The following is a 22,110-nucleotide window of genomic DNA, read 5'->3' as shown; positions in this document are numbered from 1 at the left end:
CATCACGTGACGCGACACTTTGCGGGGCTGAGCTACGCGCACACGTTTCGGTGACGTCACCACAACAACTCTGTCACGTGAGTCTAGTCAGATACTACTGTGCTGAGAGAGGAGCGGAAGCTTTCAATGGATCGCTGCTGTTTGCAGGCATGACTGATAAAACTTTATATTTATACATTATGAAAGTGAATTGCCAACATCATCGTTAACAAGCATTATGTACTATGCTTCTCCGGTGATGGAAAGCCCTGAATGACTGGTATTTCGTATATTCGTTGCGTATTAACTGTTTGATGTCCGAATGCAGGGGATTTTATACAGAAGATACGGTGGTCGTCTGGTTAGCCGTTGTTGCCACAGTTCTTCAGTGTTCCAGGGCTTGATTTACATTCATAGTTTACGTGGAGTTTACATATTCACGTACTGATTGCCTGAGTGTTCTCCGTGTTTAACCAAAAAGTTAAGGTGTGTTAGACGGTTCAGTGTGAGTGCGACGAAACGGTGGCAGATGGCAGTCTTAATGTCATAGTCTTTAACTTACAGCGGTAAAAATCATGATTCCAGGACTGGTGTGAGTTACAGGAAAGACTGTAGGATCTGAAACTTTTCAGATTAAGCAAATGGAGGTCAAGTGTTTAAAATTACGAAGTGACTGAGACTTTTACTTTAAAATAAATTCAACAAGAACAAAGGGACACGGACACTTATTTAGGGTAATTTTTGCACAAAGTTTAGGAAGTATTTAATCAAACAGAGAAACATAGACACATAGAATAAGTTACTCAGTAATGTGGTAGACAATAGGATTTTAGGGACTTTTAAAACTTGATGTTGTGGAGAAATTAGTAGAATAGAATCGGCATGCTTTGTTGGGCTGGATGGTTGATACTCTTCAAAAGTTTTTTTATGATACTCTTCAAAAGTATCTAATGTTTTAATAAGGTGGTCCATCTAAGAGGTGTCTACCTCATATGATGACCTAGTTATATTTGTATCAAGGTACCCTCAGAACCGGGAAATGTGCAGACTGGGCTTCAATACTTTAGTCCATCTGCACCACCTCATAACATACTTTGAAATGCACATGGACATTACTACATGCTGAGTCAATTGATAATAAGAGATGACAGGTTTGATTTCTTACTTTCCTCCCATCACATCTGGAGTAGTTCCACATACCCCATCTTTCAGTCCTAGCAAAAGTGGCCTTAGAAAATGAATAGATAGATGAAAAGGACTTTATAATCATGAGCACCAACTGAAAATGTTTTACAATCATAAGGCTTATAGTTACTCCAATTGGATTGGTAAAAAAAATTTGAATTCTTTAGTGTCACAAAGGGAGCTCAGTGTTTCAGCTAATCAATTGCATATTGCTTGATTCCAAGGGTTTAAAGTGTGCTCCTCCACCAAGGTGTCTCTGCTGTCCCAGTAACCTTTTGCATTCCCAGTTTGTGACAGGCTTCCCATATTCTGAAATGGATACATTGCTATAGCAGTGGAGCTTTTTTCTATAAACAATCCTATAGTTTGAATGCAAATATGAACACAGCACAAGACCTATGTCATTATTTGAATTAGCAACTCTGTTTTAAAGATCAACTCAATAAGTTCTATTTTCTTTTAAATAGCTCTTTCACATAGTATTTGTATGTCCATTTAGGACTCGCTCCTGCCTTTAATCTGATCCTGCTGGGATAGACTCCAGGTCCTGTGACTAACAAATACATTAAGTGAGTTCAATAGTGGATGAATTGATCTTCACAGCCTCGGGCAGTTTACAAGTGTACCACATTTGTCTCCTTGGTCATATAATTAAAGCACTGGTGTTCTGCTTAGGCTTAAACAAGATCAGTCATTGAGTTTAATTAATCACCCCTTAATATACTGTTAAAACTTTTTATATTGATGTTCCATATTGAGTGTCATTCTTTGACTCTTTAAAATTTTCCATCCGTCCTTTTTTTTTAGGTCTTTCTTACTTTTTATTTTTCTTCCTTTTAATTCTGTGACTGTTCCGACTGTAGTGTGTGTGTATGTACTGTATGTATGTGTATGTGTGTGTGTGTGTGTGTGTATGTGTATATATATATGTATATATGTATGTATATATATATATATATATATATATATATATATATATATATATATATATATATATATATAATATTTAATATACAATCTCTATTATAATAAAAAAAATCTTGAAAAGAGAGACAAGACATGACTTTCTCAGAGAGACACTTTCACGTCCCGCGAGACGAGACTTTGTGCCAAGAGATTTAACCACGCCCGGGGCCTAAAATAAAAGTCAAAGATTAGATGACAGAGGAGCACATTGTAAAGAATTCAAAAATGTTGGCACGATACACATGCAGAGCAGGTTAGAGATAATGGAAGAAAATTCAAAAGTCTCAAAAAAATGAGAGTAAAGATCGCATTAGTGCAAAGAAACGGAAATTATTACTTAGTGAAATAACAGAACAGCAAAAAGCGATAGAATATATTGTTTTTCTTCCCAATGAAGCGGCGTATCTGTGAGAATTAAAAGATTTGTTGTTTGGTGAAAGTGAAATCCCGCAAGAGAAAATTTCGAGCCCCGCGAGACAAGACTTTATGCAAAGAGATTTGGAAAAGTTCTGCCCACATCTAAAACATTTACAACCATGCACACGGTTCAGTCATTTCTCATTTGTGTGAACGCTATTGTCCGACACAGTTTGTGTAGAGAAAACAAAACAATATTCACTCACGGGCAGTTATATGTTGCGTTGTCACATTGTAATTCCAAACATGGAATCAAAATTCAATGCGATATTGACGAAAAGGTAAAAGCGGAAAGAGATGGAATATATGGACATAGGTGATGTGACAAAAATATGTAGATATTGTTTGGCTTTAAACTTTTAAGTCGGAGACTTGTAGATCATCTAATTCGTGTTGCCATCAGGGAAAAGTAGTGTTTCTTCCCAGTGAAGAGGCCTCTTTATGAGAATTAAAAAGTTTTGTTGTTTGGTGAAAGTGAAATCCACATACGCGAGTGGCAGAGATGCAAAGTTGCTGGCATGTAGCGCAAACAGGGTGGTTGGCAAGCAAAGCCCCCTGGTATATGCAGTATCTATCTATCTATCTATCTCTCTATCTCTCTATCTACTTACTGTAAAAAGCCAAATTTCACCCTGGGTACCTGCTCAACTCAGTTCAAGGTTGTGGGGATCAGAATCTTTGCCAATAGCATTGGGCACAACCAACCCTGGGTGTACATACCCTTAGTCACTTATGGGGCCAGTTCAGAGAAGTATGACTGAAATGAGAGACTACAATTTCCACAGATTAATCCACATATACAGTATTTGGAGAAAAAACAGTATACAAACAGTAACTGAGCCAAGTATTCTTAAACTAGCAAAATACCCGCGCTTCACAGCGGCAAAGTACTGCCTTAAAATTTTTATTCAGAAGAAAATTAAACCTTTTTAAACTGAGGGAAAATATACCAATAATTATTTGTTAAGGATCTCTTTGTATACCACGTTGTCAGTTCGGCCCTCCGGTTGTAATATGACCAAGCTGTGCGCTGAGCTTACTCTTGAGCATGCAACTTACAGTTAGCTATGTGAAAAGCAATCTTGCCTAAAATCTCACAGCTTGGATTGCTGCTGTCATAATCGGTTTGAGTTTCATTGTTCGTTTCAATTACGACAGTATTTGCAGGTCTTGTTGTGTTGAAGTGACATTCGGCATCTGTCAAGCGTTGTAAGCATACAACCAGCTTCATCGATAACTTCGCATCCAGCTTTTGAGAGTTTAAACATTCATAAACATCAAAGTGTCCACTACTCAAAGCGTCACCTGTGAATCGAAGACGTTTAAGAGGCATTGGCGGTTCTCCAAAGGTATAAAATATTTGGCCATTTTGGTACACTTGAAAGCGACAACCGAACAATTCAGCGGCAGCCATCAACTCGCATGCAAAACCATAGGTAAAGGGCTTAAGCATTTCACTCTTATAATGCTCCTGTGTAGTATAATTATCTCCTGTTCCGTCAGCAGTCCACACCTTGAACCTGTCCCAGACATTCAATACATAAGACACAATGTTTCTCCAGATATCAAGAGTGAGCCTGATATGGCCGTGCAATACGTAACATAGAAGGCAGGTGCCATCTCCGGGAATGGAAACCACTCGGTAAGGGAAAGTTTTTTGATTGATGGTGATCATCTCGATAGACATGTTAATGGGGGTACGGTTGGAACGATAAAGGAAATGGGTACGGTTGGAACGATAAAGGAAATGGGTACCTGAACAATGTAAACTAAGTCTAAAATACCGATACCATAACTATAATCATAATAAACGAACAATAAAACAGTGGAGAAGCCGTGGATTAAATAAAAAGGCTGTAGTTATCAGCAGGGAGACGTGAATACCGTGGCGAAGCAAGGAAGGGAATGAAGAGACCATAGCGATGGACGGCCTTATATAGGCAGGCAGCCAACAACGTGGGAGGCATGGGGATTGGGGACCCAACGCCGCCTCACACGACGACCGAGCTGCAGGCTATGGACGTATATATATACATAAGTAGGATTCAGTTAACGTTGGGAACCCACATACCAAATTTCTTGAAGATGGGCCCATAGGTAACAAAGACCGTTGGAAAGTTCAATATGGCGGCCGACAATGGCGTCTTACCACCGAAATAAGTAGGTACATTGGTTTCTGTTAGTGCAGGGAAGCCGCCTATCAAATTTCATGAAGATGGGGCCATAAATAAGAAAGTTTAACATGGCGGATATTGTCGACCGTTATGACCGTTACACGTAGAATTTTGAAATGAAACCTGCTTAACTTTTGTAAGTAAGCTGTAAGGAATGAGCCTGTCAAATATCAGCCTTCTACCTACACGGGAAGTTGGAGAATTAGTGATGAGTAAATCAGTCAGTCAGTAAATGAGGGCTTTGCCTTTTATTAGTATAGATTATACATAGCTCAGTTCAAGATCATTCTGAGTCCAGACATGTACTAGGCAGAATCATACACAAAGTAGGAGCCTATCCTGGATAGGGTGCCACTCAATTGCAGGATACACTCACTCATGTTTGGCCAGTTTAGGTTTTCTAGTTAACCTAACACATGTCTTTTGGGCTATGGGAAGAAAAATGAAATACAAGGAGAAAACCAACACAGATTTAGGACCAGGCTGAGATTTAAACCCAGTCTTTTCCAGTATAAGACAGTACCACTTTGTGAAACTATTTTACACTTGTAATTATTGCCTAACTGCAGGTGCTTAATGTCTCATGGTTGAATAACATTGCCAAGGCCATACTGCTACCCTGTTGCAGAGGAAGATACTTGACCAGTCATTCATCAGCAGTGCCTTTTCCAAGCCTTTTGCAATTTTCCCCATCAATCTGTGCTCAATAATCCATAATGACAACATGAAGACATGCTTTCTGAAAGGTTTGCAATTATTAAAAAAATAAAAACTGAAATCTCTCATCCATATAAGGATTCATACCTTCATTTGGTACTTTGTAGAAGCCTCCCTGGCAGAAATTAAAGCTTCGAGTCTACTTATGTAAGTCTCCACAAGCTTTGCACATCTAGATTTGGACTATTTATGCCATTTTCCTGGTAGGTTCTCTCAACCTCCATTAGACTGGATAGGTAGCCTCTTTAAACCACCATCTTCAGATCTTTCCACAAATGTTCTATGGGGTTTAAGTCTGGACTGTGGCTGGGCCACTCAAAGATTTTCTGAGATTTGTCCCAAAGTCACACTATCATTGTTTGTATGTTTTGGGTCATGGGAATGCTGAAAGGTGAGCTGTCGCTCCAGTCTGAGGTTGTTTGCAATCTGGGGCATGTTTTTTTCAAGGATTTCATTGTATTTGGCTGCATTTATGCTTCCTTTAATTCTAGTTCCCTGTCCCTTTTGCTGAGAAACACCCAATAGCATGATGCTACCACCAGCAATGCTTTGCAAAAGGGATGGTATTAGGCAGGTGATGAGTGGTGCCTGGTTTTTGTCAGACATAGTGCTTAGAATGCTGCCCAAAGAGTTCATTTTTTGTCTCATCACACTAGAGAATCTTTTCATCATCTTCTCATAGTCCGTTAAATGCCATATGGCAAACTCCATGGTAGAGTTAGCCACTTTATCATATATGCTATTGTGATGGTAATCCTTCTGACAGGTTCTCCTATCTCAGCAGAGGACTTCTAAAGTTACTGGGTGCTTGTTTACCTCCATGACCAAAGCCCTTTGATACCTCTCTGGACAAGGCCCTGCTTGCCTGGTTAGTCAGTTTAGGTGGATGGCCAACTCAATGAAGAGTTTTTGTGGGTCTAAACCTCTTCCATTTCACAGTTATTAAGTCAACTGTACTCACGGTTTAATACTCTTGCCTTGAACTGTGCCTCACCACAATTAGATTGCAGAGATCTACAAAGAGCTCCTTGGATTTCACGGCATGTTTTTTATTCTAACATGCATTGTGAACTGTGGGATATTACAGTATATACACAAGGGTGTGCCATTCTGAACTATGTCTAATTTGGTGGACTCCAATCCAGTTCTGGACAGATTTCAAAAATAATTAAAGCAAACAGGATGCACCTGACCTCAATTTAGAGCACCACAGCAAAAGTTCTATATACTTGTAGAAGTGAGAGATTTTAGTTTTTGATTTTTAATAAATTTTCAAATCTTTCTGAAAATATGTGTTCACTTTGTCATCATGGTTCATTGGGTCATGATCTCAGCAAGTGCAGGTACAGAGTGCTGTGACAACTCTCAAGGCAAAATGCAAGAATAGATTATACTGCCACCAAAATACAGAACTATCACATATGAGGATATAGATTTGTTAAAATGCATCAAAAACAAAGTAGAAACTAATTAACATAAACAAAAAACAACAGTATCTTTCCATCAGCCAGAGTCAAACAAGCCAGATGCAGTCAGAGTCATGGAGACCTTGGCCAATAAGCGGCCTCCTCCCTACTGGCCAGTCTACTGCTGAGCCAGTACTGGGCCAGCTAATCTAATGAAAGGATCCTTCTACCTGATGATTCCAGGGCTTCTTTATCAGAGATGACTTTTCCATAGGCAGGCAGGCAACTTGGCAGTACAGCAGTGTCACCAACTGTGCAATGAGGATACTAAGAAGAGAAATAGAATAGGAAAGGGTTAGTAACAGGTTATAAATATCATATTACTTTTATTACTAATGACTAGCAACATAGATACAGTATGCACAGCTAATAAGCAGCTGTAGTCAGGGTATGCTAGACTAAAGTAGAAAGTCTTCAGTCTGGATTTAAAAGCTGAGTGTGAAGGAGGCACCTCGTATTGTAGCAGGCAGACCATTTCACAGTTTCGGGGCCCTGTAACTAAAAGCTCGACCCCTACTGTTATTTTATTAACCCTTGAAATCATAAGAAGGCTGGTATCTTGAGACGTAATGTGAGCTCAGGTTTGTAAGAAATGATAAGTTCAGACAAATTGGACTGGACTGCCAATACTGATGCTCTGTGTAAGAAAGGTCAGAGCCGACTATACTTCCTTAGAAGGCTGCCGTCCTTCAACATCTGCAATAAGATGCTGCAGATGTTCTACCAGACGGTTGTGGTGAGTGCCCTCTTCTATGCGGTGGTGTGCTGGGGAGGCAGCATAAAGATGAAGGACGCCTCACACCTGGACAAACTTGTTAAGAAGGCAGGCTCTATTGTAGGAGTAAAGTTGGACAGTTTAACATCTGTAGCAGAGCAACGGGCATTAAGAAAACTCCTGAAGAATCCACTGCATCCACTGGACAGTGTCATCTCCAGGCAGAGGAGTAGCTTCAGTGACAGACTTTTGTCACTGTCTTGCTCGACTGACAGACTGAGGAGATCGTTCCTCCACCACACTATGCGACTCTTCAATTCCACCCGGGGGAGTAAATGCTAACATTACTCAAAGTTATTGTCTGCTTTTACATGCATTTGTATTACTATTTAATTTAATATTTTTTTTGTATCAGTATACTGCTGCTGGATTATGTGAATTTCCCCTTGGGATTAATAGAGTATCTATCTATCTATCTATCTATCTATCTATCTATCTATCTATCTATCTATCTATCTATCCTATCTAAGCTGTGCCTTGGCCATTTAAGGCTTTATATGTTAAAAGGAGGATTTTGAAATCTGCCCTAAATTCAACAGGGAGCCAGTGAAAAGACATGAGAATTTGAGTTATGTGTTAATTCTTTATTTATTTCTTTTATATTCTTCACAGTGCTCTTCAGTCACCACAGCCACAGATAAACAGGCAATAAAGCACCACAAACCACACAATTATGAATTTTTCTTTCTCCTCCACTCCTCCTAGCAAGCTCTGTTCTCTGCCTCCCGACTCCGGCTCGTTCCCTGGGTGCAAGGTGGTCCTTTTTATATTGGCCAACTCGGAAGTACTTCTGGGCTTCCACTAACATGACCTGTCAGCACAGTTGGGTGAGAACCTTGTCTTCCATTGTCCTTTCATTACGCCTCTTGCCGGCACCCAACAGGGCTGAGATACTGAACTCCAAATCCCATGGTGCCCTGCGGGAATCTGGGGTACCTCTGTTCCCTAGGGAAGCTGTCATCTAGTGTCTTAGGGGAGGCGGTGCCTTAAAGAGGGGACTGGGCGGTCTCATGGTCTGGAATCCCTGCAGATTTTATTTTTTCTCCAGCCGTCTGGAGTTTTTTTGTTTTTCTGTCCCCCCTGGCCATTGAACCTTACTCTTATTCGATGTTAATGTTGATTTATTTTGTTATATAATTGTGTCTTTCATTTTTCTATTCTTTAATATGTAAAGCACTTTGAGCTACTGTTTGTATGAAAATGTGCTATATAAATAAATGTTGTTGTTGTTAAAAATGCTGCCTTCCCCCATCCTTCCATATTTTGGGTGTCCCGGCCGGGTTGGGATGCCGGCTGTCCCTTACAGCTGAAAACTGTATACAGAACTATTTGAATAGCCAGTGAACTCCTCATTGCAGTAGTCAGTCCTACTAGAAATAAATACATAAATTAATTCCTCAGTATCCTACATATTTAGAAAACACCTTAATTTTTCCAACATTTTTAAGATGGAAAAACATTGTTTGGATAGTTTTGTACTTTGTGCTTTAAACAACAGGGTATTGTAAGAGAGAACATCTAGATTGGTGCGTTATTCAGAAAGTAAAACCACAGTAAGGCTACTTTGGAAGGCAGAGAATTTAGCTCCAAGGCCCTTTGTCCAGCAGGGGGTGTTAGTTCCACAGATTAACTAGGTTCAGTGCTGGAAAATGCACTGCAGTGTCACCTCAAACCCGCAATAGCAATAAAATAAACACAACAAGAGCAATAAACTGTCACAACAATTTAATCTTAACAGTAGATTTTATTGATGAATCATTCAGCACAGTCCACAGCTGGCTCTGTTGGAAGACCCCAATGAATATCATCATAGCAAATGGTGCTGTAATGGTTTGGATGCTCTGTTTCTCTCTCTCTCTCTCTCTCTCTCCTTATCTTAGATGTTCTCTGCATGCCCACATATCATCTACTCCATTTGCTCTATCATGTCCAGGTTCAGCAGTTTTGGGATTCTCTATTCCACGGTGTGGTAACATTTTTTTTATGAGTTTAAAATAGCCTTGCATGAATTCCATCTTGTTCTTATTATACTTTAGTACTAGCAAAATACCCGCGCTTGGCAGCGGAGAAGTAGTGTGTTAAAGAAGGAAAGAGAAACAAAAGGAAACATTTTGAAAATAACATAACATGATTGTCAATGTAATTGTTTCGTCACTGTTATGAGTGTTGCTGTCATATATATATATATAGCAAAATACCCGCGCTTCACAGTGATGTCATGTGTTAAAGAAGTTATGAAAAAGAAAACATTTTTAAAAATAATGTAACATGATTGTCAAATTAATTGTTTTGTGTATTTGGCGGCAGCGTCACAAAGTTGTTTTTGTCAAGCTGCATGAGAAAATGTACCACGACGTCTGACACACCTCCTTTTAAGAATTTTCTCTCAGCTTGGATTGCTGCTGCCATAATCGGTTTGAGTCTACATATACATATATATATATACACAAATTATATATATATATGTGTGTGTGTGTGTATGTATTGTCACAAAACTGAGACATACTCGAAGAAGTTTTGGGGCAGCCACCCGTATATTTGGTATCCTGGCTGCAAAAATCGTTTCTTTCACCAACAACAGCACTGATGTGCATACAAACGAGTCCAAGACAAGACTGAGGGTAAGGGGAAAAAGGGCAGGCTTTTAAAGGGGAAGACAGGAAGTGAGGTCATGGGAATCGGGCACGTGTTCGTCACTCATTGGATCAGGCCCGGACGTGACATCAGGGGGGCCGGCGTCTGTTGGTTCTGTCTCCATTGGTTCGGTCCCGGAAGTGATGTCACGAGAGCCAGGTGGAGTCTCCCAGGGATGGTCTACAGGAAGTGAGAAAAAGAGTCAGTGCACTCTGCCACAGCCCGGCCTGTCTTAGAACTGCCATCACTCAAGCCCTTTAGCTGCCTCCCATGCGCACGTGTGTGACAGTATATATGTGTGTGTGTGTGTGTGTATATATATATATATATGTGTCTATATGTGTGTGTATAGCTTTGGTCACTGAGTGTAAGGTAAAAATAATAAAATATAGTCTAAGTTATTAAACAGTAAAACATTAATGTTTTAAGAAGAACAGGTACATTGAGCACTACTGGAGTGGTTGCGGGTAAACTACATTTTAAAGACGGTGTAACACAACAGGTAAGTAGTAGTAATAGCAGCTAAAATGTATATGGATCATCTCTCGGTAGTAGATCCCTTTTGAAAGGCGCTACACGACGACTGTGGTATAGAAATTACATTTTCTATGTGAATGTCCAAATTTCTGCCTCTGGTAATGTGCCTTACCGACATTACCAGCAATTAAAGAAAATTAGTTTTGTGTCCTCTGCAGTGTTAAGAGAGAAAGGCTTTGGTTTGGGATAAAAGGAAAAAAGGTGTAAAGAAAGGAAAATTGCCTTTTTCTTTAATATAGTATAGAGAGATGTGTTCGCTGACGTTATGATCGCCTTTTGGGGACAGTCGCGGTGGGTCTTGTGTAGACTGGTGAGTCGTCCCTGCCATTAATCGGCTGTGATGGCACTGTCAGTCCTCCACTCGTGTGCGTGTCTTCATCATCTGAGCTGACGACCTCATAATCGTATACGTGCAAAAGAAAATGCGAATCGCCTTAATATTAGTTTGCCGCGGTGTAGAAAAGGGGTCACGTGTTTGCACTTGTCTGGGCTATAGCTCAGGGGGAGGATGAAAAAAATCAAAAGTGCTCACTTTGACTTAAGGCAGAAGCGCAGTCAGCGTCTCAAAGGCAGGCACAGCTACGCGCCTCGCAGTGGAGAAGTAGTGTGTTAAAGAAGTAATGAAAAAGAAAAGGAAACATTTTAATAATAATGTAACATGATTGACATTGTCATGAGTGTTGCTGTCATATATATGCCTGCCTAAATAAGCCACCCTCGCTCCGCTCTTACTTTTTTACCGATCATTTAATCATGGGTAGTGGCGGAAAAATTATAAAATGGAAGGAGGATTACACCGAGTATGGCTTTACCAAAGCAATTATTGATGGCGAATCGATTATTCATAAAGGTTGAATTGGTGATCTGTTTTTCTGTGTTAACCTCACATTTTTTCATACTTCTAATCAAACCAAGGTGGTGCGAGGGTAAAATGCGCTGATCAATGTAATCGGTGTACCAGGAAATCATGCATTGACAAAAGCTCCCCTTTGCTTGTAATGCAAAGTGTGATTAAATGCATTATTTTTTAACGCGTTATGGAGCACATGCATCAAAGCTTCTCAACTGTGCTTGTGCTAAGAAAAGGAAAGATTTAAAAAATAACGTAACACGATTGTCAATGTAACCTTTTGTAAGTAGTGCCTGGAGGATTCAGTATGGAGAAACTCTAGAGACAGCGTGTGTATTAACTTGTGGATTTTTCTGTGAGTATTTGGTGGCAGTCTGACGAAGTTGCTTCTGAAGACGGTGTTAGCCGCGGAGCTCCGCTCAGAGCAAAATGAGGTGAATGGGAGGGCACATGATGACGTGACTCCCCCACCCGCCTTAACTGTCAATCCCCCACAAACACAGTCTCGTGGAATTTGCATAAGCACACCCCTTCACCTGCAATTTTAACTTTGTTACTCTCGTTTATATCCTGCGTCCTCTCATTAAACTTGTATCCCGCATTACCCGTGGGCATGAGAAACGCCAGCGGCAGCCTGTCTATGAGCTTAATTTAAAGTTTAGGTTTACACCTTGCTTTCTTTCCGAAGTAGCAGCACTCATGAATATGGTAGTATACGTCACTCGCTCGCTTCTTATTGTTTCGCTGCCTTCTCAATTATATAATGCATGTTTTCTTCAGCGCTTTTTGGAGGTCTTCCTGGTTTTCTATGCACTGAGTTGACCGTCAGTTCACATGATTACGTGGGAGGCGTGATGATGTCACACGAAACTCCGCCCCCACGGCTTTCGAGCTCAACTCCATTACAGTAAATGGAGAAAAATACCTTCCAGTTATGACCATTATGCGTAGAATTTCGTAATAAAACCTGCCCAACCTTTGTAAGTAAGCTGTAAGGAATGAACCTGCCAAATTTCAGCCTTCTACCTACACGGGAAGTTGGAGAATTAGTGATGAGTCAGTGAGTGAGTCAGTCAGTCAGTGAGGGCTTTGCCTTTTATTAGTATAGAGATATATATATACACACACACACATTATATCTATATATATATATATATAGGTATAGCAAAATACCCGCGCTTCGCAGCGGTGAAGTATTGCCTTAAAAATTTTATTAAGAAGAAAATTAAACCTTTTTAAACTGAGGGAAAATATACCAATAATTATTTGTTAAGGATCTCTTTGTATGCCACATTGTCAGTTCGGCCCTCCAGTTGTAATATGACCAAGCTGTGCGCTGAGCGTACTCTTGAGCATGCAATGTACAGTTGGCCATGTGAACAGTAATCTTGTCTCAAATCTCACAGCTTGGATTGCTGCTGTCATAAGCGGTTTGTTTCAATTACGACAGTATTTGTAGGACTTGTGTTGAAGAGACATTCGGCATCTGTCAAGCGTTGTAAGTATACAACCGGTTTCATCGATAACTTCACATCCAGCTTCTGAGAGTTTAAACATTCATAAATATAAAAGTGTCCACTACTGAAATCGTCACCTGTGAATCTAAGATGTTTAAGAGGCATTGGCAGGTGTCTAAAGGTGTAAAATATTTGGCCATTTCGGTACACTTGAAAGTGACAACCGAACAATTCAGCGGCAGCCATCAACTCACATGCAGATGCATACTGTAGGTGAAGGGCTTAAGCATTTCACTCTTCTAGTACTCCTATGTAGTATAATTATCTCCTGTACCGTCATCAGTCCACACCTTGAACCTGTCCCAGTCATTCAATACATAAGACACAATGTTCCTCCGGATATCAAGAGTGAGCCTGATATGGCCATGCAATATGTAACAAAAAGAATGGAAAAGATAGGTGTCATCTCCTGGCATGGAAACCACTCGGTAAGTGACAGTTCTTTGATCGATGGTGATCACCTCGATAGACATGTTAATGCTGGTACGGTTGGAATTATAAAGGAAATGGGTATGTGAACAATGTAAAGTAAGTCTAAAATACCTAAACAATAACTATAATCGTAATAAATGAACAATAAAACAGCGGAGAAGCCGTGGATTAAATAAAAAGGCTGTAGTTATCAGCAGGGAGACCTGAATCCCGTGGCGAAGCAAGGAAGGGAATGTAGAGACTGGAGCAACGGACGGCCTTATATAGGCAGGCAGCCAACAACGTGGGAGGCGTTGGGATTGGGAACCCAATGCCGCCTCACACGGTGACTGAGCTACAGGCTATGGACGTATATATGTACGTAAGTAGGATTCAGTTAGCGTTGGGAACCCGCGTACCAAATTTCTTGAAGATGGGCCCATAAGTAACAAAGACTGTTGAAAAGTTCAATAGGGCAGCCGACAGTGACATCATACCACTGAAATAAGTACCAAATTTCAGCCTTCTACCTACATGGGAATTTGGAGAATTAGTGACGTTGGAAAGTTCAATATGGCGGCTGACAGTGGCATCATACCACCAAAATAAGTATGTAAATTGGTTTCGGTTAGCGCAGGGAAGCCGCCTACCAAATTTCGTGAAGATGGGGCCATAAATAAAGTTCAACATGGCGGACGTTGTTGACTGTTCTGACCGTTACGTGTAGAATTTTTAAATGAAACCTGCTTAACTTTTGTAAGTAAGCTGTAAGGAATGAGCCTGTCAAATTTCAGCCTTCTACCTTCACAGGAAGTTGGAGAATTAGTGATGAGTCAGTGAGTGAGTGAGTGAGTCAGTGAGGACTTTGCCTTTTATTAGTATAGATATATAGTTCTTGATTTCAGCTTGTACTTGCCTGAATAGATGGTCAGTTATCCTATTTCATCAGAATTGTGGTTTTGGAAAAAGAGAATAAAAACTGTTTCAATTCTAAAAAGGAAAGGTTACAGTCACAATGTTTTGGCTTCAGCCTTTATCAGGTGTGTAATAGAAAAGGTAAGAGCACATAACATATACAGTATAAAAGGAGAAGGAAACCAAACCAGCACAGTTAAATGGAGAGTAGGTGAGAGCATGTGAGAAAAAGCTACTAATCCAGTTGTCTCTGTCCAAATATTTATGGACCTAACTGTACGTTCCCTCTCTCTTGCTCCTGTCCTCACTGTCCCTCAGCAAGGTTAGACTAACGGCAACCTTGTCCAACCTCCAACACAGACAAGTTTTCCACTGTTTCAGTCCAGCATGGTTGCCTCTCTGGAGTAAAGGGATTACCAAATTATGGCCAGGTCAAGCTATAGTCTAGTGAGAGAAGAACAGTTAGTTTGAGTGTTTACCTGGGTTTTATAGGGAGAACTAGAAGTTCTGTCATTGGCTTTTTAGTTGCACATAAGCCTATCCTCCTAGTTGACTACAGATGCAAAGTTCTCCCCAGCAGTGTTACACGTTCTGGATTTATGGGCCTTTGTTCACAACTTGAGTCAATTTTGCTGCTAACAACTAGTATATCCTGAAAATGATTTACTCCCACTCAGTGAGAGAGAGAGAGAGAGAGTCATATGAAAAGTTTTGGGAACCCCTGTTAATTCTTTGGATTTTTGTTTATCATTGGCTGAGCTTTCAAAGTAGCAAGTTCTTTTTAATATATGACATGCCTTATGGTAACAGTAGTATTTCAGCAGTGACATTAAGTTTATTGGATTAACAGAAAATATGCAATATACATCATAACAAAATTAGACAGGTGAATACATTTGGGCACCCCAACAGAAATATTACATCAATACTTAGTTGAGCCTCCTTTTGCAAATCTAACAGCCTCTAGACACCTCCTATAGCCTTTGACGAGTGTCTGGATTCTGGATGGAGGTATTTGTGACCATTCTTCCATACAAAATCTCTCCAGTTCAGTTAAATTTGATGGCTGCCGAGCATGGACAGCCTGCTTCAAATCATCCCATAGATTTTCCATGATATTCAAGTCAGGGGACTGTGACAGCCATTCCAGAACATTGTACTTCTCTCTCTGCATGAATACCTTTGTAGATTTCGAACTGTGTTTTGGGTCATTGCCTTGTTGGAATATCCAACCCTTGCATAACTTTAACTTTGTGACTGATGCTTGAACATTATCCTTAACAAGGGCAGCAGTCCCTGAACTAGCCACACAGCCCCACAGCATGATGGAACCTCCACCAAATTTGACGGTAGGTAGCAGGTGTTTTTCTTGGAATGCGGTGTTCTTCTTCCACCAAGCAAAATGCTTTTTGTTATGACCAAACAACTCAATTTTTGTCTCATCAGTCCAAAGCACTTTGTTCCAAAATGAATCTGGCTTGTCTAAATGAGCATTTGCATACAACAAACGACTCTGTGGCGTGAGTGCAGAAAGGGCTTCTTTCTCATCACCCTGCCATACAGATGTTCTTTGTGCAAATTGCGCTGTATTGTAGAACGATGTACAGATACACCATCTGCAGCAAGATATTCTTGCAGGTCTTTGTAGGTGATCTGTGGGTTGTCTGTAATCATTCTCACAATCCTGCGCATATGCCGCTCCTGTACTTGGCCTACCGGACCTGCTGGGTTTAACAGCAACTGTGCCTGTGGCCTTCCATTTCCTGATTACATTCCTTACAGTTGAAACTGACAGTTTAAACCACTGAGATAGCTTTTTGTAGCCTTTCCCTAAACCATGAGACTGAACAATCTTTGTTTTCAGATCTTTTGACAGTTGCTTTGATGATCCCATGCTGTCTGTCACACTTCAGAGGAGAGTCAAAGGGAAGCACAACCTGCAATTGACCACCTTAAATAACTTTTCTCATGATTGGACACACCTGTCTATGACGTTCAAGGCTTAACAAGCTAATCCAACCAATTTGGTGTTGCAAGTAATCAGTATTGAGCAATTACATGTATTCAAATCAGCAAAATGACAAGGGGACCCAAATTTTTGCACAGCCAGTTTTTCATATTTGATTTAATTTCATACAACTAAATACTGCTTCACTAAAAGTCTTTGATCAGAAAACACCCCAGTACTCAGATGCTACTAGGAAATGAAAGACATACCACTGTTACAGTATCTTTTTAGTTGAAAGTAGAGTCAATTATTATGCAGGCTGAGAGGGGATACCAAACTTTTTCATATAGCTGTAGATAGATAGTACTTTATTTGTCCCTAGGGAGCAATGAAACTTTTTACACAAGCTAAAAAAAAAATCCCTTCAAATTTTCACAAGAATCACAAAAGAGAAAGAGAAGAAAATAAACATATGACTTGGCCAACGAGACTAGTCATAGTGAAGCATTATAGTGGTATATTACCATATGTACATGTTTGTAGAAGTCCCTAGTGTGTCAGGGAGAGGATGTGCGTCATTGTTCATAATTGCCATCAGTTTTGTCTTCATTCTCTCCCCTAGCAATCTGAGAGTGCATACCATAACTTTTCCTTAGAATTTCACTTAGAATCCTAAATTTCCTAAGCATAAAATTTTTCAAAGAGATGGAGATTGAAAATTTTTGACAAGGTTTTAGGCTAAAATTGTTGGCTGCATCTGAACACGATATACAGTATATCAGATTATTGTGGCACTTTGCTGATTAATTACAGTGTCAGAGATATATGAAATCATTATAATCTTTACATAATGCAGACGTGAGTTAGATTTTAGTGTAACAGAAACACTGGATACAAATTTACTCACTGTAGGATAAAGTGTCACTTTGTTTCTACACTAAGAAGCTGCTTATTACTTAAATTATAAAAAATACTAACCTATAGCAGAAAAAGGAACAAAAATAATGTTTTACTAAACAATATTAAAATATAAACATACAAGCAAACTTTCTTTGAGTATATAGCGCTGGGCTTGTGAAGACACCGAGGTTATCAATTTCACTTTTCCAGGAATAACAGTGGGGCTTCTGAAGGGACTGGTGAGCTTAGGGCTCATAAGATTGAGCGGTGTATTTAACTCTTTTAGGGCTAATTTTTTTTTTTTTTTTTATCTCCCAGGGCTGAATATTTTTCCAAAAACTGACATTTTTTAAAAAAGAACACAAAGCAATTGTGTAACATATCAAATCAACAAAAAATATTTACTTTTGACAAATGTTACTGTCTTGCATGCACTGTCTTTGCAGCAGCACGTAACTATCACCATGCTGCATAACCTGTCCAAAGCCACCAGGGGACAAAGCACGTTTGGACCAATGCTTCCTGAAGTTATATCACCAGTTCTGTCCCATCTCTATTTGTAATACCACAGCACGCTTCATCTCGTCTTTTGTTGTGGGTTTACACTTTGAAAAACGAGAATGCGATGCAAACGCAGCCCGCGATTCAAAAAATGTCTCTGCCTACCTGTTTATCTCATCTGACGGTAGCTGAAAAGTAGCATCAGGAGAGAGCAGCCTGAAGTACAGCAGCTGGTGATCTGTCGTGTCCAGCAGCAAGCCATGCTGTCTTGTGAAGTCCAGTAGCCAGATCGGCTCTCAACGGATCAATGTCTGTGTATTTATCCCACGCGAACCTTGCCGCAGATGCATCGGCTGCGCGCTCAACTGGCAGCAGATCCGCTGGCGCGGCATCGGCTGGTGTTTGATCAGCTGATGCCGGCTTCTCACTTTCTTGCTCGATCTCCTGATCACTGTCAATAAAATCCGATTCTGAAAAATCAGAGTCCGACTCTGCGATAATGCGCAAAACATTGTCTGCCGAGTGTTTTCTTTTCTGCACTCACTTCGCTCCCTTGTAACATGTCGATGCCATCTTGCCATTGTTTACATTTCGCAACTCACGCACACGCTAGGATTAGTTGCCGAGTCAACGAGTCTAGCATTCCTCCAAGCACAGAGGGAATGCCTGTGACGTGACAGTGAGATTTGTCGCCATTAACAGCTGATTATCGCCCTCTATCCCTGGATGTCGACTTTAGTCGACATTCGCCCTCAACCCCTCCTGTCGACAAAAGTCGACATCCGCCCTAAAAGAGTTAAGGTTTGATGAAAGGATTTTATAGCTTTGGTTTACTTGTGTAGGCCAGACAGGCCTTGTCGACTATAGTTTTGATCTGTGACCCTGCTTTACTCTTCAGTAAAACCTCTAGATTGACACTGCCTACCTGAAACTCTGAAGCCAAAAAAAATCTTAGCGACAAAGCCAGGTTGTTGACAAAATGTTTTTTCTTATCTATTGTGATGGACCGCCGGCATTTCAGTCTGGCTGGGACATCCTTCAACAGAGAAAAGAAAGGAGAGTAGCCTTTTCAGGGCACTGCATCCCCCGGGATGCTAGATGGCAGCTGCCCTGGACAGAAATGGTTCCCTGGATTCCCAGAGGGCAGCATTGGACATGGAGTCCATTTCTTCAGCCCTGTTGGATGCTGGGGGTGTCGCCAGGGGGAGCTCACAGAGAGCCTGGGGACTATTATTGCTACACCAACCTGGAAGTACTTCGAAGTCACGAGGACGGAAGCCCGCAGTACTTCCGGGATATTTAAGGAAGGAGGATGTGGCGTTTGACCCGGAGAAGGAATACTTTCGGGTCGTGAACTATTTAAAGGACAATGGGAAACCCAACAGATTGAGCCGGAGTTGGGATGGAGTGTAACGGAGTTGCTGGGAGTGGAGGATTGTGTTATTGATTATTGAGAATTGTGGAGTGTGTGGTGCTTTGTGCATTGTATTGAAGAATATTATTAAAGAAATTTATTCTTGGTGTTTTAAACGTGTCTTGGACATCTGTCTGGTGGGTTCAACGGGGCAATGGCGATCCCTAGCGTCCACAATTGGCGTAGTCGGCAGGATTCTGGCCGTCTGTTTGGTCAGAAAACCTTTTGAATTTAACGTGGACAGAACCGCCAGACAGCAACACACAAAACCGCCAAACCTACTTTTCGCCAGTCCATCATGGGAAAGAAAAAGATTAAACCGACTGACAGTGCTGAAAGAAGTCAAGTGTTAGACATCCCCTGCGCCCAAGAGGAGCAACGGAGTGACGCCGCCGTACGGGAAGAAACTTTTCCAGGTGCCGATAACCAAGATGAGGTATGTGCCGGGGAGGGATTGAAAACATCTTTAAAATAACCCGCTTTGTCCCATGCTCATACCTCGTAGACGGTGAGCACCTGGAGGTCATAATAAAGACGGCAAATCATCCCGAAGACAGTTGGGCTCTCTACAAGGGGAATACGAGGACAAAGGACTTCTGCATGAGGTCGGACAGCCATGGACACGTGACCTGCCCCGAAGCATCATGGGATAAAGAAGGTCAATCGCGGCCCATAGGCTGGAGTCAAGGTTTTCCTGAAAAGGACGGGAAGGCGGCAGGGCAGACAGTCCCTCCTGGGGCAGGACTACCCTAGCAGGGCTGGCCGCTTCGCATCATGATGCTCGGCTGGGGGAGGAGTACTGTGATGGATGGCCAGTATTTCAGCCTGGCCAGGGCGTCCCTCAACAGAGAAAAGAAAGAAGAGCAGCCTTTTCAGGGCACTGCATCCCCTGGGACGTTGGATGGCAGCTCCGCGGGACAGAAATGGTTCCTCGGATTCCCTCAGGGCAGCATGGGACATGGAGTCCGTTTCTTCAGCCCTGTTGGATGCTGGGGATGCTGCCATGGGGAGCTCACCGAGAACCTGGGGACTATTATTGCTACAACAACCCGGAAGTACTTCGAAGTCACGAGGACGGAAGCCTGCAGTACTTCCGGGATATTTAAGGAAGGAGGATGTGGCATTTGACCCGGAGAAGGAATACTTCCGGGGCGTGAACTATTTAAAGGATGATGGGAAACCCAGCAGATTGAGCCGGAGTTGGGAGGGAGTGTCTCTGTCTGTCTGTCTGTCTGTCTGTCTGTCTGTTATACAGTAAAATACAATTTCAAAATGTTTTGTTATGTATGTGCTGTATATATAATACAGTAAACCAATCTCTTTCCTGGCAATTTTGTATACAAGTATAAGATCTCCAGTACATAAAGTATAAATCATTTTATAAACCTCTGTCAAGCATGTGTATTTAGGGGACATCTTCAGGACTCCTAACCCTGTCAGGAGACTGTCACTAACTTTATTACCTCAATTTACCTGCAGTTGCAAGGCTTGCCGGTTGGATGATGAGTGACCTCGTTTCTGCTTCTGCCCATAAAGACCCATACTTCTAGGATGTCCCTTTGAAGACCCAGAGGTCACAGGAAGTTGCATTTCTTTGAGGGCCAGCATCTGAGGAAGACAGAGCTCCATCTTAGTAGAATCTTTTTTATTGGCAACAAGCTGTTATTATGCACCTTGTGAGCGTGCACTTTTGATAGTTTTGCATTGGCTTTACAAAACATGGCTGGCGCCTGAACTCTTCCTTTGCTGACCAGTCTCATTTATCTTACACTTAATTCTATGCTATTTCAATAAACAATTTCTGTATTTTTTTAACATTCATCCTTCAAAGGAAACTCTTCTCTTCTAGGTTGGCGAAGAAGAAATGATATAGTCAGAGAGATGCAGAAAACAGGCAAGAGTACAAGGAGGTAAGGCATAAGGTAAAGAGAGAGATGGTGAAGGCTAAAGAAAAGGCGTATAATGTGTTGTATGAGAGGTTATCACTAAGGAGTGAGAAAATGACTTGAAACAATTGGCTAAACAGAGGGACCGAGCTGAGAAAGATGTGCAGCAGGTTATGCGGATAAAGGATAAATATGGAAACATACTCAAAAGTGAGGAGGGTGTGTTGAGAAGATGGAAAGAGTACTTTGAGAGGCTGATGAATGAAGACAACGAGAGAGAGAGAGAGAGAGAGAGAGAGCAGGTTGGATGATGTGGAGATAGTGAATCAGGAAGTGTAGCAGATTAGCAAGGAGAAAATAAGGACAGCTATGAAGAGGATGAAGAATGGAAAAGTCATTAGCCCAGATGACATACCTGTGGAAGCAGTGAGGTGTTTAGGAGAGATGGCAGTGGAGTTTCCAACCAGATAGTTTAATGGAATCTGGGAAAGTGAGAGAAGTGTACTGGTGTTGATATTTTAGAATAAGGGGGATACAATTGATGAGCTACAGCATGAAGTTATGGGAAAGAGTAGTGGAAGCTAGGTTAAGAAGTGAGGTGATGATTAGTGAGCAGCAGTATGGTTTCATGCCAGGAAAGAGCACCATAGATGCAATGTTTGGTCTGAGGGTGTGGATGGAGAAGCTTAGAAAAGGCCAGAAGGAGTTGCATTGCATCTTTGTAGACCTGGTGAAAGCAAATGACAGGGTTTCTTGAAAGGAGCTGTGGTATTGTATGAGGAAGTTGGGAGTGGCAGAGAAGTACATAAAAGTTGTACAGGATATGTACAAGGGAAGTGTAACAGTGGTGAGGTCTACGGTAGGAATGATAGATGCATTCAACGTGGAGGGTGGATTGCATCAGGGATCGGATCTGAG

At 41.2% G+C, this 22,110-nt stretch overlaps 1 long non-coding RNA gene across 1 annotated transcript in view; it reads left to right on the top strand.

Moving 5' to 3' along the window:
• Positions 1-21,116, top strand: part of LOC120514628 — a 59,208-nt gene extending 38,092 nt beyond the window's left edge. Inside the window, exon 2 of the long non-coding RNA XR_005630497.1 lies at positions 20,786-21,116. This is a non-coding gene — a long non-coding RNA (uncharacterized LOC120514628). The remainder of the gene's footprint in view (positions 1-20,785) is intronic.
• The last annotated feature ends 994 nt before the right edge of the window (positions 21,117-22,110 follow it).

Source organism: Polypterus senegalus, chromosome 1, assembly GCF_016835505.1.
Source record: "Polypterus senegalus isolate Bchr_013 chromosome 1, ASM1683550v1, whole genome shotgun sequence".
Lineage (NCBI taxonomy): Eukaryota > Metazoa > Chordata > Cladistia > Polypteriformes > Polypteridae > Polypterus > Polypterus senegalus.
This window is presented reverse-complemented; position numbering and strand designations above follow the sequence as displayed.